This window comes from Mesoplodon bidens, assembly GCF_964165515.1.
Source record: "Mesoplodon bidens genome assembly, chromosome: 6".
Classification (NCBI taxonomy): domain Eukaryota; kingdom Metazoa; phylum Chordata; class Mammalia; order Artiodactyla; family Ziphiidae; genus Mesoplodon; species Mesoplodon bidens.
Window position 1 is genome coordinate 65,662,487 of NC_138162.1, and position 14,269 is coordinate 65,676,755.

Here is a 14,269-nt window from a genome sequence, read left to right on the forward strand (position 1 = left end):
ATGAGCAAAAGTGATGTTGTTGAATTCTATCAAAATACAGTTGCCTACCGAGGATCAGAACTTGAGGTCTGCTCTCTGTCAGAAAGGGAGAGTTGCAAATACTAGAATGGCGTTAATGACTCAATAGAGACTATCCTGGACTTAAAAGAACTGAAAGAAAATACCTTTTTCATGATATGATTTAGTATTTTCTAGTGCCTTATCAGTGAGCCCTACAAAAATGATCTCACAATATACTCTCTCTTTGGAAGAAACTGTTATACCAAAATCAGAAAGGTTTTGTTTGTAGACTCCTTTTTTAAAAAGTAAAAGCCAGTCAATTCCTGTTTTAAGAGTGTCCTGAGCTAATGAGGTTATTTAAGATTTTGTTTATAAGACTTTCACTAAAATCAGAATTGGGTCATCACCTCTAATGCTTTAGTTTTGGCAATCTGAGTTTGAAATAAAGGACAAATGACATAAATTAATGGAGTAAAATTAATGTTATGGTAATATTAAATAAAGCTAATGTCTCCTGCACCTGGAGGGTGATGCAGATGGCAGGCATACATAATTATACACCCTGCTGCCTTTAAGTGTACTGATAAAAATCTCTCAACTGAGTATAAAATATGTTCATTCACTGGCCGCAGACACATTTGAGTAAGGCAGAACAATACATAAGAAACATAGCCTAACATACTTATTTTTTGAGGAAAACATGCAATTCTGTAAGTTAAATGATTAACTATTTACCTGATTTTTAAAATAAGTCATTATTAGAGTCATGGTCTTTGTCCTTTCTGTGAATATTAAAATATGTGTCAGTCCCATTTGGGAAAAGATTTTTCTCAAGCTAGCAAGGGAGTATTTTAAGTTTACATTTTTACTTACTATGCATTAGTTAAGAAGATAAATTTACTAATAGAATCCTAAATAAGTTGATTTGACTTCTTACTGTAGGTACAAATTAGATTGGCCTATTATCACTCAGATATTTATCAACTTGTTTAATTTTTTTTTTACATCTTTATTGGAGTATAATTGCTTTACAATGGTGTGTTAGTTTCTGCTTTATAACAAAGTGAATCAGTTATACATATACATCTGTTCCCATATCCCTTCCCTCTTGCATCTCCCTCCCTCCCACCCTCCCTATCCCACCACTCTAGGTGATCACAAAGCACCGAGCTGATCTCCCTGTGCCATGCGGCTGCTTCCCACTAGCTATTTTACGTTTGGTAGTGTATATATGTCCATGCCGCTCTCTCGCTTTGTCACAACTTACCCTTCCCCTCCCCATATCCTCAAGTCCATTCTCTAGTCGGTCTGTGTCTTTATTCCTGTCTTACCCCTAGGTTCTTCATGACATTTTCTTTTTCTTAAATAGCTGTTCTATAACATTGACATATATATACCACCAAATGTAAAATAGCTAGTGGGAAGCAGCTGCATAGCACAGGGAGATCAGCTTGGTGCTTCGTGACCACCTAGAGGGGTGGGATAGGAAGGGTGGGAGGGAGACGCAAGAGGGAGGGGATATGGGGATATTTGTATACATATAGCTAATTCACTTCGTTATACAGCAGAAGCTAACAAAACATTGTACAGCAATTACACTCCAATAAAGACATTAGAATGTTAACATATGAAAAATCCTAAAAAAAAAAAAAAAAGTTACATGCACCCCAGTGTTCAAAAAAAAAGAGGAGCTACTCTAGAAAAGGTGTCAGGGTAATAATTATGCATATAGATAATATATTTTACTACAGCTATTTCAGAGATGTCACTGAACTTTGTAAAACTTACTATGTATTTTCTTCATTTAAGGAATGTGAATTCTCATAACTTCATTTTGTTGCAGTTGGATACCTATGCAGTTAAAAGTACAACCAGCAACTTGCAGTTTTAGCTTCAGAATGATTTTTAAAATGCTCTTATGATATTTGTTATACACACCCATTATTTTTCTTATAATTAGATGTATATTTATAGCTTACATTTTAAAAATAAAAAGGACAAGTAAAATACTCTTTTTCAGATACAGTTTTCATCAAAGTAGGAGATCTGGTGCCAGGTGTTCATTTTATGATAGAGGATGCTGGCTCACTTTAAAGAAAAAAAAATTAAGGCTAGGAAGCATATGATTTCTTCATCTTTTACTCTTTAATCTTAGGGTTAATAAGTAAAGGAATTATACATTTTAAAGTATACATTTATAATTTTTCTTGCCATTTGGATAACTAAAACTATGGGAATTAGGTTCAACCCACTCATCTGCATTTATTTGTAAGTACCTGACTATTAGTTCTTCTATTCAGTAGTTGATTTTTTTTTTTCTGAAGCTTTTCCTTTCTGTACGTTACAGGTATTCATGTAATGAAGTCATCAATGTCTCAGTACCTACTTTGACTGCCTTGAATGAATGTAAGTCAGAGCTGATAAATGTCTTAACACTGAAGGAGCTCTAGATTTCTCTGAAATGCAGTGTAAAGAGCATGGGCCTCTGGGTCTCAAGGCCCTGGGGTCATATCCTGCTTGGTCCCCGACTGAAAGGCAGCTGACCTGTCTGAGCCTCTGCCTCCTTGACTGTAAAAAAGGAATAATAGCATCTTCCTCACAGCTCTATTAGTGTCAAAAGAGATGAAGTGTCTGCGTGTGGTGGCCCTTGGTAAATGATAGAAATATTGTTAATATTTCTAAAATCAGTGTAACTTCAGGGCTGCAATGATATCTCTAGTGGAATCGTGGGGGTCATCTGGAGCAGAGTGTGCTGTCACTACTGTTAATTTATATCCCAACTTTAAACATAAACTGGGGACGTGTCCCCTTAGTTTCTCATTCTAGAAACATCCTCATAATTTCTGCTAGAATGGAAAACAAAAGCAAACATGATTCCAGGAAAACTGAGAATGGCATAGTCTCATTGGTTGGTGAAGCAAATGTGTCACTCCTTAATATTTTAAGTAAGATATTTTGGGGATGGGAGTTACTTAAACCTAGTGAGAGGTTTTATCATCAATCTGAGCCCCGTCGCTTGCATAATAAGCCAAGTTTCTCGTTTTGAAAAGTAAATGGGAAGTTGTACAATATCCATCACTCTATGATCTCTCCTCCCCAGTCCTCTATGTTCAATTAATTAGGATAAATAAATTTTATTTTCATCTTCCTTTTTAGGTACAGTCTCTTTTCAGAAGGGAGGGAATGAAGAAATGAACTTGGTAGACTAAACAGTCTTCTAGAAGGAAGTTGGTGAGATCAGGCTCTGTCAGATCCTCCTGTCTTCCACATTAGGTATTATTTCTCAAGTGATTGATACTAAATAAGTTGGGGAAATGTAAGGTGGAAATTGTATGCACTACTAGTGGTTAAATTTTTGTGTTTTTTTTCCCCCTAAGGATTTAAGGAAAGGGAATTAGCTTTTAAAGAGGACTTCTCCCAAGTGATAATCACGTTTGACTATAAAATAAGCTTCAACTTCTTTGAAGACCTGGCTCTGACAGTTCATACTGTTAAAGATTTAGGTGAGGATTGAGAGAATGGCAGCTTCTCTATGGGATCCTGCAGCACGCTTTTCTTTGGGTGCAGTGAAGGGTGATGTTTTTCTGTACTGGAGAGCAGATGACTAGTACATGTAAGCCTAATGTCTAGGCTTGGACATTGGGTGAAGTAAACTTATAAAGCATTCTCAATCCCCACTTGTTAATAAAATAGTTTATGGGTATTTATAACATAAATCATACGTTTCAATTACCTAAATTTTGGAAGCCAGTGAAGAGCCAAGGATCACCTTAAACCTTTATAAAGCATTGAGATCACAAAGAATATATGTGTCTGTAACCACCTGTGCAGAAGTGATCATTTGCAGGTAGATGAGCTCCTGTGAAAGCTGGGATGGGAAGTCCTAAAGTGTGAAAAGCTTTGGTAAGTTTTCCTTTATGACCATGGATCATATTTTTTTTTTTGATACTTGCGATGGTGTTCCTACTTAGAAAACTTACCTGTTTTTCAACTTTCAAGTGAAAACAAGAAACAGTTATTAAAATACCTTAACTTTCTATATGGGGATTCTGAATACAAGAGAAAATAGAAATTTAGTTACTAAAGAATTTGAATGGGACTGTGGAAAATGTTCCCTACTTGAAGGAGAAAAAAATGGGATTAGAGCCATAAATCTTTCCTTTACCAAATCCAGATACTTAGTTTTGCCAAATATATTTCTTAATGGAGATAATATCTTCCATCTAGGTTTTTTAAAGTTGAGATACGTAATGGATATGAAAGTTTTTAAAGTTTCAAAGCATAGATCATTGTTATTGTATATTAGCTAAACCACACATTTACGGATTTTTTGATTGAAAGTTCTCAAATTGACCAATACTGTCTAAATATATATTCTGTCATTTTCCTGTTACATAGTTCTAGAAATGAAATATCCCTACTCCTCCTACAATGCTTTATTAATGAATGACATATATACCACTCTTTTCCAAAAGTGTGAGGTGGTGTATGTTTTTTAGATTTTGCGTTATGTAATTTTAAAAAAATATTAATGATAAATCCATTAAAGAACAAACCCAGCACTCATTCCCAAGCATGATCTTTCCACCCTTTTTATCATTACTGTGTCTTGGACATACCCATTTTATAGCAGATAGTTGTACCATGTTGCTTTATTTTATGTACCTTATGGGCTCTGTTATTCTACTGAAAATAATGTTAGCTCAGGAGTTTTGCTCAACAGTGTGGAGAGGGGTGAGGGGGGGAAAGAAGAAAGGGAGGAAGAAGGAAAAAAGTTAGTTTAGAGAAAGGGAGAAGATCATTATCCCCAGGCCTATTCTGATAAGATTTCTACTATTGGATATGAAAGTTAAATATGGACTTTTTCAGAGTCAATGGAAAACAAAAGGGCAGGGTCAATTATAATTATACTTCAGAGACAAAAAGCGGAATTTACAAAATCTCAGATATTGCGTATAAATACTGAGACCTTCATAAGTGTTCAGTAACTGAATAAATGAATGATAGAATCATTTTGGGACAGACTTGGACAGATCAAGGAAAAAGAAACCAAAAATAATGCCAGTGGGGCCAATGCTAGTTTGCATATTCTGCAACTTTTGTCTCTTTTCCTTCTTTTCAAACTTTTTTTAAAATTAATTTATTTATTTTTAAAATTTTTGGCTGCGTTGGGTCTTCATTTCTGTGCGAGGGCTTTCTCTAGTTGCGGCAAGTGGGGACCACTCTTCATCTCGGTGCGCGGGCCTCTCACTCTCGCAGCCTCTCTTGTTGCGGAGCACGGGCTCCAGACGCGCAGGCTCAGTAGTTGCGGCTCACGGGCCTAGTTGCTTCGCGGCATGTGGGATCTTCCCAGACCAGGGCTCGAACCCATGTCCCCTGCATTGGCAGGCGGATTCTCAACCACTGCACCACCAGGGAAGCCCCCAAACTTTTTGTTTAACTTTGAGAAGAGGAGACTAAGAGAATGGTGGTAAGTCGTGGATATTTTTCACTTTCTGAGGAAGTAGGAAAAGTGTACAAGGTCTCAAGGGGTTGAAGGGCGAATGCAGCTGCTGTTTGTTTCTGCAGACATCCCCAAAACTTAGGGCCAGTGGATGGTTTCCATGGGAACGCTTGGTATCTAGGTAGATGCTGGCAGAATGGTTTTAACCTTTCTGGAATGTAATTGAAGAAAGGTTACTTCTTCTTACTCAGTTGAAGTTACTCCCAAGATAGTCTTTATTATAAAAAAGAAAATATGTGTATCTTATTTAATCAAACCCACTTTCCACAACATATCAAATTGAGTGTAGCATCTACTGGACAAACAATAAATCTTCATAAATATTAGTACTAAGGCCTTGTTTATCTCCTTGACTTCTACCTTAGGTAATACTAATGATGATGAGAATAGTCGATTCCAATGGTACCACTTGATATCATGCAAAGAAAAGAATATTTCCTCCACCCTTTAGTCTGAAGTCCTCTGAGAAGCATCATTACAGGTGGCATGATGGAGAAGTGAAGTAAAGCTATAATCTAGATATTTCAGTTTCTCTAGTGTAGATTTGGCTTGAAGTATAATCACAATAAAGTATTAACAGAAAACTGAACGTACAGAACTTTGGATTTTATTTTTGATAAATAAGAGTTGATAACCAGAGAACTTCTTGGTTCAGGAAATATTTTTTCACCTGTATTCTGCATGAACTCTTTAGAACGTGAATGTTTCCTAGAAACAGATGATTGATTAGAGGCTCAGTGACTGTAGGGACGTCCTCTGTAGGATCTTCCCTAACCTTCCCTTCTCCCTTCACCAAACAACCCTCTCCCTTTAGTGAAAGTGTTTGTGTCCCATTAGAACAGTTCCCTTGCAATACCATCATTGTTTCTATCCTTGTGATTCTTTTCACTGTTGTTTACCACTGTAGAAAGATGATTTGTTGCCCCTCTTAGAGAAATAGATAAGAGCTAAATTCCTGGAAATGAAAGGGTGTGTGGTCTTTGCCTTGGATTGGAAAAGTGGGAAGGGGCAGTGATGGCAAGCATTTCTTCAAGAAGTGTCATAATCTTAAGGACTCTGCTTAGTAAGAACTCATTGCTAAGGTCAGCTGAGAGCAAAAGGGCCATCTGACTGCAACCGTCAGGGGAAGACCCCACTTCCAACCCGTTGTTTACTGCAAAGGCTGAAGGACCACAGCTCATTCTCAGAATTGCTGTAACATTTCATCTAGAAGAAGTGCTTGCAACACCTTCTTGACAAATGAAGAAAACGAAGTTTGTTGGAGTTAAGTGAATGGACAGCTTCATAAAGCCTCATTGTCTTCACTGAAACCCTAGTCTTCCATAGTGAAATGTGCCATCCCAGGTGACTCAGCCTTTTCTATCCCTAGCGTATTTGTCAACTTCTCAATCTCTTTTGCTTTCTCGTGGGCCCTCTCCAAATTCCCAGCACATATTACATGGTAGACTTGAAATCTAAAGCTGATTTTCATTAACAACGTGATCAGTGGGTGAACTATAATTTATATGTAACCCAAACATAAATGGGCTGTATTCAAAGAAGCACAGACTGGCAACCAAAATTTATAACTGAAAGGAGTCTAAGTATTTATTTCATTTATGAAACCTTAGTTTTGATGCTCATTAAACCTTCTTAAAAATCTTTTGATTGATCTTTATCTTATCCTAATCTTTTACTCTCAAAGAAGGGATTAAAAATTACATCCCCTCCCCTGCTCATTTTCCAGTCCTTTCCTCACACTCTGTGTTGCCATGTTTCTTTCCTCTGTCTTCAGGCTGGAATGGCCCCTTGTGCCTGACAGGCACAGCAGGTTGACCAACAGGACTGCTGGCTAACCCAGAAACTCCATATACGCCTTGACTGTCATGGAGGGACGCACAGAGTAGCCCATAGGAAATAGATTTAATCTTTGACCACTTTTTTTGGCAAAGTCATCCCATTACCTGGTTTCAACACGTACATAAATGATAGCAAGCAAAATAAAAAAAACAAAAAAAAAACCTGTCTGCTTGGGAGAATGTAGGGAAGGCGAGGTGGGCATATGTGATATAGAATGATGCACAAACATGTAACAGGACTGTATCTGGAACTGTGTGAATATATGCGTTTTCTATGCATTGCATAGCTCTCACTCCACCCCCTCTGCTCCCCACCTATCTTTCTCTCTTTCTCTCTCCTAAAAAAAGCCTTTCTTCCCTCCCCAGCCACAGTATAATATAGGCACACTCTCAAAGTAGCTGCTGGCGAAAATATTGGAGGAAAAAGCTTAGGTTCTTAATGCACAGTGTTTTCATTCTCCAAAACTATATCAAATATGGCTGGTGAGGGAGAAGGAATGAGGAATAAAAGGAATGAAAGGGCTTAAAGTGGGAAGGGGAGAAAGAATCATCCAGTGTAAGGGCCTGGAAGCTGAGGGGAAGGGCACTTAGTGCCCTGTTAACCTTGAGTGATGATCCCCAGTTGACAGTTGCTTGAATCCACCAGCAGTGCCTTGACTCTGTCCCTTTCCCCACACCTCGCCTATGGACAACCCACCATCTGACAAAAGTAGACACTCCAAGTCATCCAACTGAAGGAGGGGGCGTTGGATGACTTGGGTAGGTTTGGTGACATGGAGGGAAAATCTCACTCCCTGGTTAAGGGGAGTGCATTTCATTATCAGTTAAGAAGGTCTATAGTAGTGAGGGCAGCAAGGACCATGGCACTTCTGTTTCCCACATGCAAACATTTAGGTCCCCATACAGAGGATATCTCTAACTCCTGAATGGCTAGTGTTTCAAAAATTTTGTGGGAGGGGAATAGTTGGAGATGAAGAGGATAGTGGTTGAGAATAGAACTTGGAACATGTTTAACCACTTCTCTAGCCTGTAGGTAGCCTGGACACAGACTGGTTTATTAAGGGGAAAAACTTCCCTTACTTGAACTGCAAAGACAGTTGAGCAGTGCTCTCCTCCCCAAGACAGTGCTCTGTGATCCCTGCCAGGGGTCTAGCCCTGTTTTTCAGGGTGTGTGCTGAGCAGAGACAGGGAGGGAAAGAGTTTATTCTCATTTCTGCAGTCAGCAGGTCAGAATGGTTATTTTGGCTCCCGGCTTGACCTTGACTCAAAGCCCCACTTCATGTTTCCTGACTCTTTTGCTGAGACCTTTTATTGTTCTTGTCTTTGTCCTTGGTCTAGATTGTCTACTGATGTTGTATTCTGTTAAAATTTTAAATAACTGACATAGAAAAACTAGTGTTTGGGATGTGCTGAGTACTGGCATTCTAGGAAAACTGGACTTCACTAGAGGAGGAGGACGAGTCAAACACTTTTGTGGAGATTTCGAAGAAAACCATTGGGTGTGTTCAAGAACTCTAGAAGTGAAAAGAACTGGTTCTTTGTGAGTTCTGATTTTACTTTCAAATGTAAGGCTTCTATTTTCTTTGATCCATTTGTGTCACTAACATTACTCTTTTGGACTAGTTGTTCAGTCGTACCACTCTGCCCAAACATGTCTTAGGCTTCCCACTGTGTAGAAAAATAAGCCCATACGTTGCTTAGTATTTGAGTCACCTAGCACTTGGCCCCAAATTTTCCTATCTAATTCACCAGTTCTGTTCCCAAGAAGCTCTAGTCCTGTCATTCTGTTTATAATTTTCCAAACCTGGTTGGTACATACTGGCCTCCATGATTCTATTTACACTTAACCTTTTTCTTTCTTTTAAAATTTATTTATTTAATTAATTTATTTTTGGCTGTGTTGGGTCTTTGTTGCTGTGCGCGGGCTTTCTCTAGTTGCGGCGAGCGGGGGCTACTCTTTATTGCGGTGATCAGGCTTCTCACTGTGGTGGCTTCTCTTAGTGCAGAGCACAGGCTCTAGGCATGCGGGCTTCAGTAGTTGTGGCACGCGGGCTCTAGAGTACAGGCTCAGTAGTTGTGGTGTATGGGTGTATGGGTGTAGTTGCTCCATGGCATGTGGGATCTTCCCAGACCAGGGCTTGAGCCCATGTCCCCGGCATTGGCAGGAGGATTCTTAACCACTAAACCACCAGGGAAGTCCCACTTACCTTTTTCTGAAATTATGTTTTCCTTAACCCGTCCCTGGGTTATTCACCCTTCAAGACCCAGCTCAAATCATTTATTCTTCATAAAGTTTTCTCTTTAATGAGCTGGTGTGTGTTCTTCTCATGACAAGTACTTAGAACACTGATTATTATTAACCATAACTCGTCTTTCTTCTTCTTATACTCATAAAATTTCATCCCTGGCATAGCATTTTTCAAGTGTTACATATTACTTACTTAAAAAAATCTTCTATGGTCTGACAATAAATTATTGGAACATTGGTTATACTCAGTTAAGGCAATATGTTTTATGTCAGACTTCTCAGAATGTCAAATATAGCAGTATACTGTAAATCTTCACTGAGTGTGGGATACCATTTTCCAAACCAAATTGACCAAAAATATCTGGTCAGACTCAAGTTCCAAGTAATACATTTTAAGGAAGCACACCTCTACCACACTAGTCTTTGATCTGTTAAAGTCATTTGGCTATATAATCTCTTCTCCAATAGATTTTGAGCTTCTGGCTACATTGGGTCTCACTCAGCTTTTTACCTCCATAAAATATGACATATATCACATAGCAGGCCATAATACATTTCCTTTTTAAGAGAGAAATTTTTTTTTTTTCCTAAAGGAATCAGATAGGAGTTGAAAGCAAGGAAGGTAGAGAGGCTGTGTTTATTATTTTTAAGGAATTAAATGAGTTGTGAGTGGTAAAAAGGAAACCCTCTGTGCATTGTCCAACATGCAGAGAGCATGGAGCTGGAGAGGGAAGTAGTGGGTCAGCTTTTGGCATACCCACAAAGTTGCAACAAAGTAATTTAGCTCATATGGGAAGATTAGGTTGTAGAGTACAAGCAAGTTCTTTAATATTCAAATATGTCTCCAAGTTGGCTGTTCTTCCTTGGTAAGTTCTTGTGCATGGGTATATTTTAGTATTCCAATTATCTACCATCTCTCCAGCTTGTTAAATTTGACCAAAACCTTGATCACATATTATGGGCCTGGCATAGGATCATTCCAAAGCCAATACTAAATAAGAGGCCTGAAAATTCTTGACTTTACATAAGATTAAAAAATGTAAATTATGAAAGAATCTAATTCACTAATATTATAGAGGAGCCATCTTCAAAGTTACCAACAATCTATGGTAAAAGTGGGACTAAAACTCAGGTTTCCTGACAATGAGTGACTCTTTTCGTTGAACACAAGTATTTAAAAGTGATTTGAATTCTTTTTTTAAAAAATTCAATACTTAAATAATTTATAATGTATCTTCCCATATTAACTTGATTGAGGGAAATTAGACAAACATTAATCTCGTATGTTTGAAGTTGGAGCAAAGGAGATGAATGAATAATAGCTGATTATTATCATTAACTTATTGAGCTGTACTCTCAGAAGTTCAGACATTAAACCATGAGACTTCATAGTCATCAATATACACAAATCTCTAGCAGGACTCTACCTGAAAGATCATTCAGATTCAACTCTGTGTTTGACAGAGGAGGAAGCTGCAGATAAGCAACTTTTTCAGCAGGTACTTAAGTTCACTGTTTATCAAGTTGTATCTGTGAGTTGGAGTTAATTTATTTTCATCTACCTTCCCCATGGAAATATAAGGCAAATCCCCATCAGTTTATTATCATTCCAGCTACTAAGTCTCGGGACAGTTACATAAAAACAAAACTAAACAAAATTATATTTTGATTATTATTGTGGTTACTATTGAGACAAGTTCCCTACATAAAGCTTGTTTAAATGTGTATGTTTGTATGATAGTGGTTGCAGTATTAGGTTATAAGACAAAGCCGTTTTGTGATAAATCAATATTTTGAGAAGTTTAAAAAGCATTTCTGCATGTATAGTAAATTGTAATCATATGTGATTATAAAGCTCATTCAATAAGTGGAAATGCATTACAAATTGATAGGTTTAGGTTCGCAGTGAACACTGTTAAGATGTTTTAATGTAAGTTTTTGAAAATACAAGTCCCTTTAAAGGGAAAATTTAAGGGTAAATACATTAAGAATTAGCCTACAACTTTTAGAGATACAATAAATAAATGTAGATGAACTAACCTTACACCCACATTAAAATATGAGGTTCACCCCACGAGCTTCAGCTATTTCGGTTTCAACAACCATTGCTGGTTCACGTATGTATATACAGTGCAACAGTGACACCACTGGGCCAGACTTACTTCTTGAGCTTCAAAGTGTTAACAACAAAAACAGCAAAATGATGTTTATGGGAAATGGAGTCAATTGGGTAAAATGTGTGTATGGTTATGAAACTAGGCTATTGAATTTGGGGGCTACGGTGGTCGACTTTCCACCAGTGCCTTTATAGTGCTGACTCTGTTGGGTATGCTTCTTCAGTGACTGAAAAAATAAAGGACCAGATGATAACTGTGACTGATTAAGTAAAATAAGGCTGTTCCTGATACTCCAAGAAATATTGTCAATTTGTTAAAGACCTTTACATTTAGTTTAAATTTTCAAAGAGAAAATAAACCCACTTAGAGGAAAAAGGAAATCTATGGAAGTTTAATTTTTTTTCTGGAGTCCAACCACTAGAGGGCAGGAGAGTCCATGCTACTTTGGCTTTGTTCTACATTACCCGCCCCCGCCCCTCCTCTACTCTGTCTTCAGCCCATCCTTCTCTTCCTGAGTAGATAAATGCATTCTTCAGAAAAGGGGCTGTTTTTTATTTCTAAAATACTGGAGCATTACATTTTCTAGAAACATACCCAAGATAAAAGGCAGTACAAGTAGAATGTGAGATAACATCTTTTTCCAAGTGTAAGGGTGTGATTATATTCTTTTGTTTATATTAAAATCAGCTCTTTTTTGAAGTAAATGCTTGGGGCAAAAAATAAGGGGGTATATCCACAGGATTTTCTGTAGCTATTGAAAAAATTAATACCAAGTACTAAATCAATTAATTCTTAAGTCAATTCTTAAGAAATCTTCCATTCCTGAAAATCTAACTTAAAGTGAGAAAATATAAAAGTGTTAAAGCCAAGCCCTTTGTGTTCTTAAGAAGAAACTCTGTATGAAGAACATAAAATAATAGGCACATGAAATACTAGAAACTTAGAAGCCTAGATTTTCATTGATGTTATCGTTGCATATAATTGCTAGGATTTGGGAGAGAAAATGGGCCTTTTCAAAAATTTCTTTTTCAGTTTTCTTTATCTTTCTATCTTCTAACAAAAGCTTTTATTTCTGGTAAAGTGAAAGATTTGGTTGAAATTTTTCTTCGACTAAAGTTGAAACCAATTGTGTGAGTGTTTATTTTGTGTTTTATCCAGTAAAGAAAGATTATGTTGTAATACATCACTGATAAAAGTAAAATCATTTTTCTAGTTTCTGCTTCCAGCTCTATAAGTGATTGTCACTGCAGTCTTTAACACTTTGTGCATAAAATTTTCTGTGCAGGTAAACTTAGCTGGGATCTTTGACATTGAAATACTTAGAATTAAATTTTTCTATAAACATACTTACAGAACTGGTAATTTTACTTGCTGAAGAATGGAATCCTATAGAGGAATATTTTAAAGAAATATGAGCTTTCTTGAGCAAACTTGATTATATTTGGTCAGACCTTCACCTATACCTTTTGTGTGTGTGTGTGACCTATACTTTTGAATAACTATTTATTCTCCCAAACAGTGCTGGGCATAGAACAGATACTCAGTTTGTTCAATGAAAATTGGCATCTATTGGTTGTATCTAAATTCCACACATGATGCTGGGAACTCTTAGGCATTCCTTATGGGAGTTAAAAGTTTCTAGAGTAATAAATGTTCAATATTGCTAACTCTAAGGTAAGTTAATATTGGTACTTGTATTTGTTGATTTTTGTTAGTTTCCCACTCTCCTCACAGAAGTGTTCCGTGACACATATTTTTTTTCCAGGTAAGGTGAACTGGATTATTTTGGCAGGGCACTTTTAAACGAACTTTGAGATTATTGCAAGCAAACTGCAGTGTCTCAAAGACAAGTGTTGTCAATTACTGGCCTAAGTGATGAATTTTCTCCAAACTCCCTGCATGTTGTTCCCAGGATTTTTTTTTTTTTTTTTTTGGTAACTCCCATGCATGGTTTTGGTACTCTGCCCCTCGTGCACAAATTCACTTTGGAAATTTGCAAAGGATTAAATTCTGGATGTGGCCTAGGGCTTGACAAGCAACTTCCTGGAAAGGCTTTGCAATAAGAGCTTTGTAGACAAAACTCGTCCTGGCTCATTTTAAGTTTCTCCTTGGTGTGTAAGTCTGCTATTACTCATGCAGTGGTTCAGTTTACACTGGCCCTTCTTAGGGAACTATAAGGACATGATCTTAAGGAGACAGTGCACACATATCAAAACAATCCAGTCATAATATTTTAAAAAGAGATTCCTTGGGAGGCAGCCACCATAGATTCTGACCCTTCTTTCTTAAAAAAATCCAGTTAACCTCAAATATGTTACTTTGATATCCTTAGAACAGAAGAGAAATCCTCAGACCCTAAAGCAGAACATTGGTATTTCAGGTATGAAGAGACTTTTCCAGAAATGGAAACCAGTCAGAACTCCTGTTTATCTCATGAAATTGCCCAATTCGAACACGATATTTTTATTTGGCAACTTTTACTGAGGAAGGTTTTTTTGAGGTGGGGAGAGGTCCTTTTCTTCTTCTCCATGGATTAGATTACACTTAAATGAGATGCTTGATC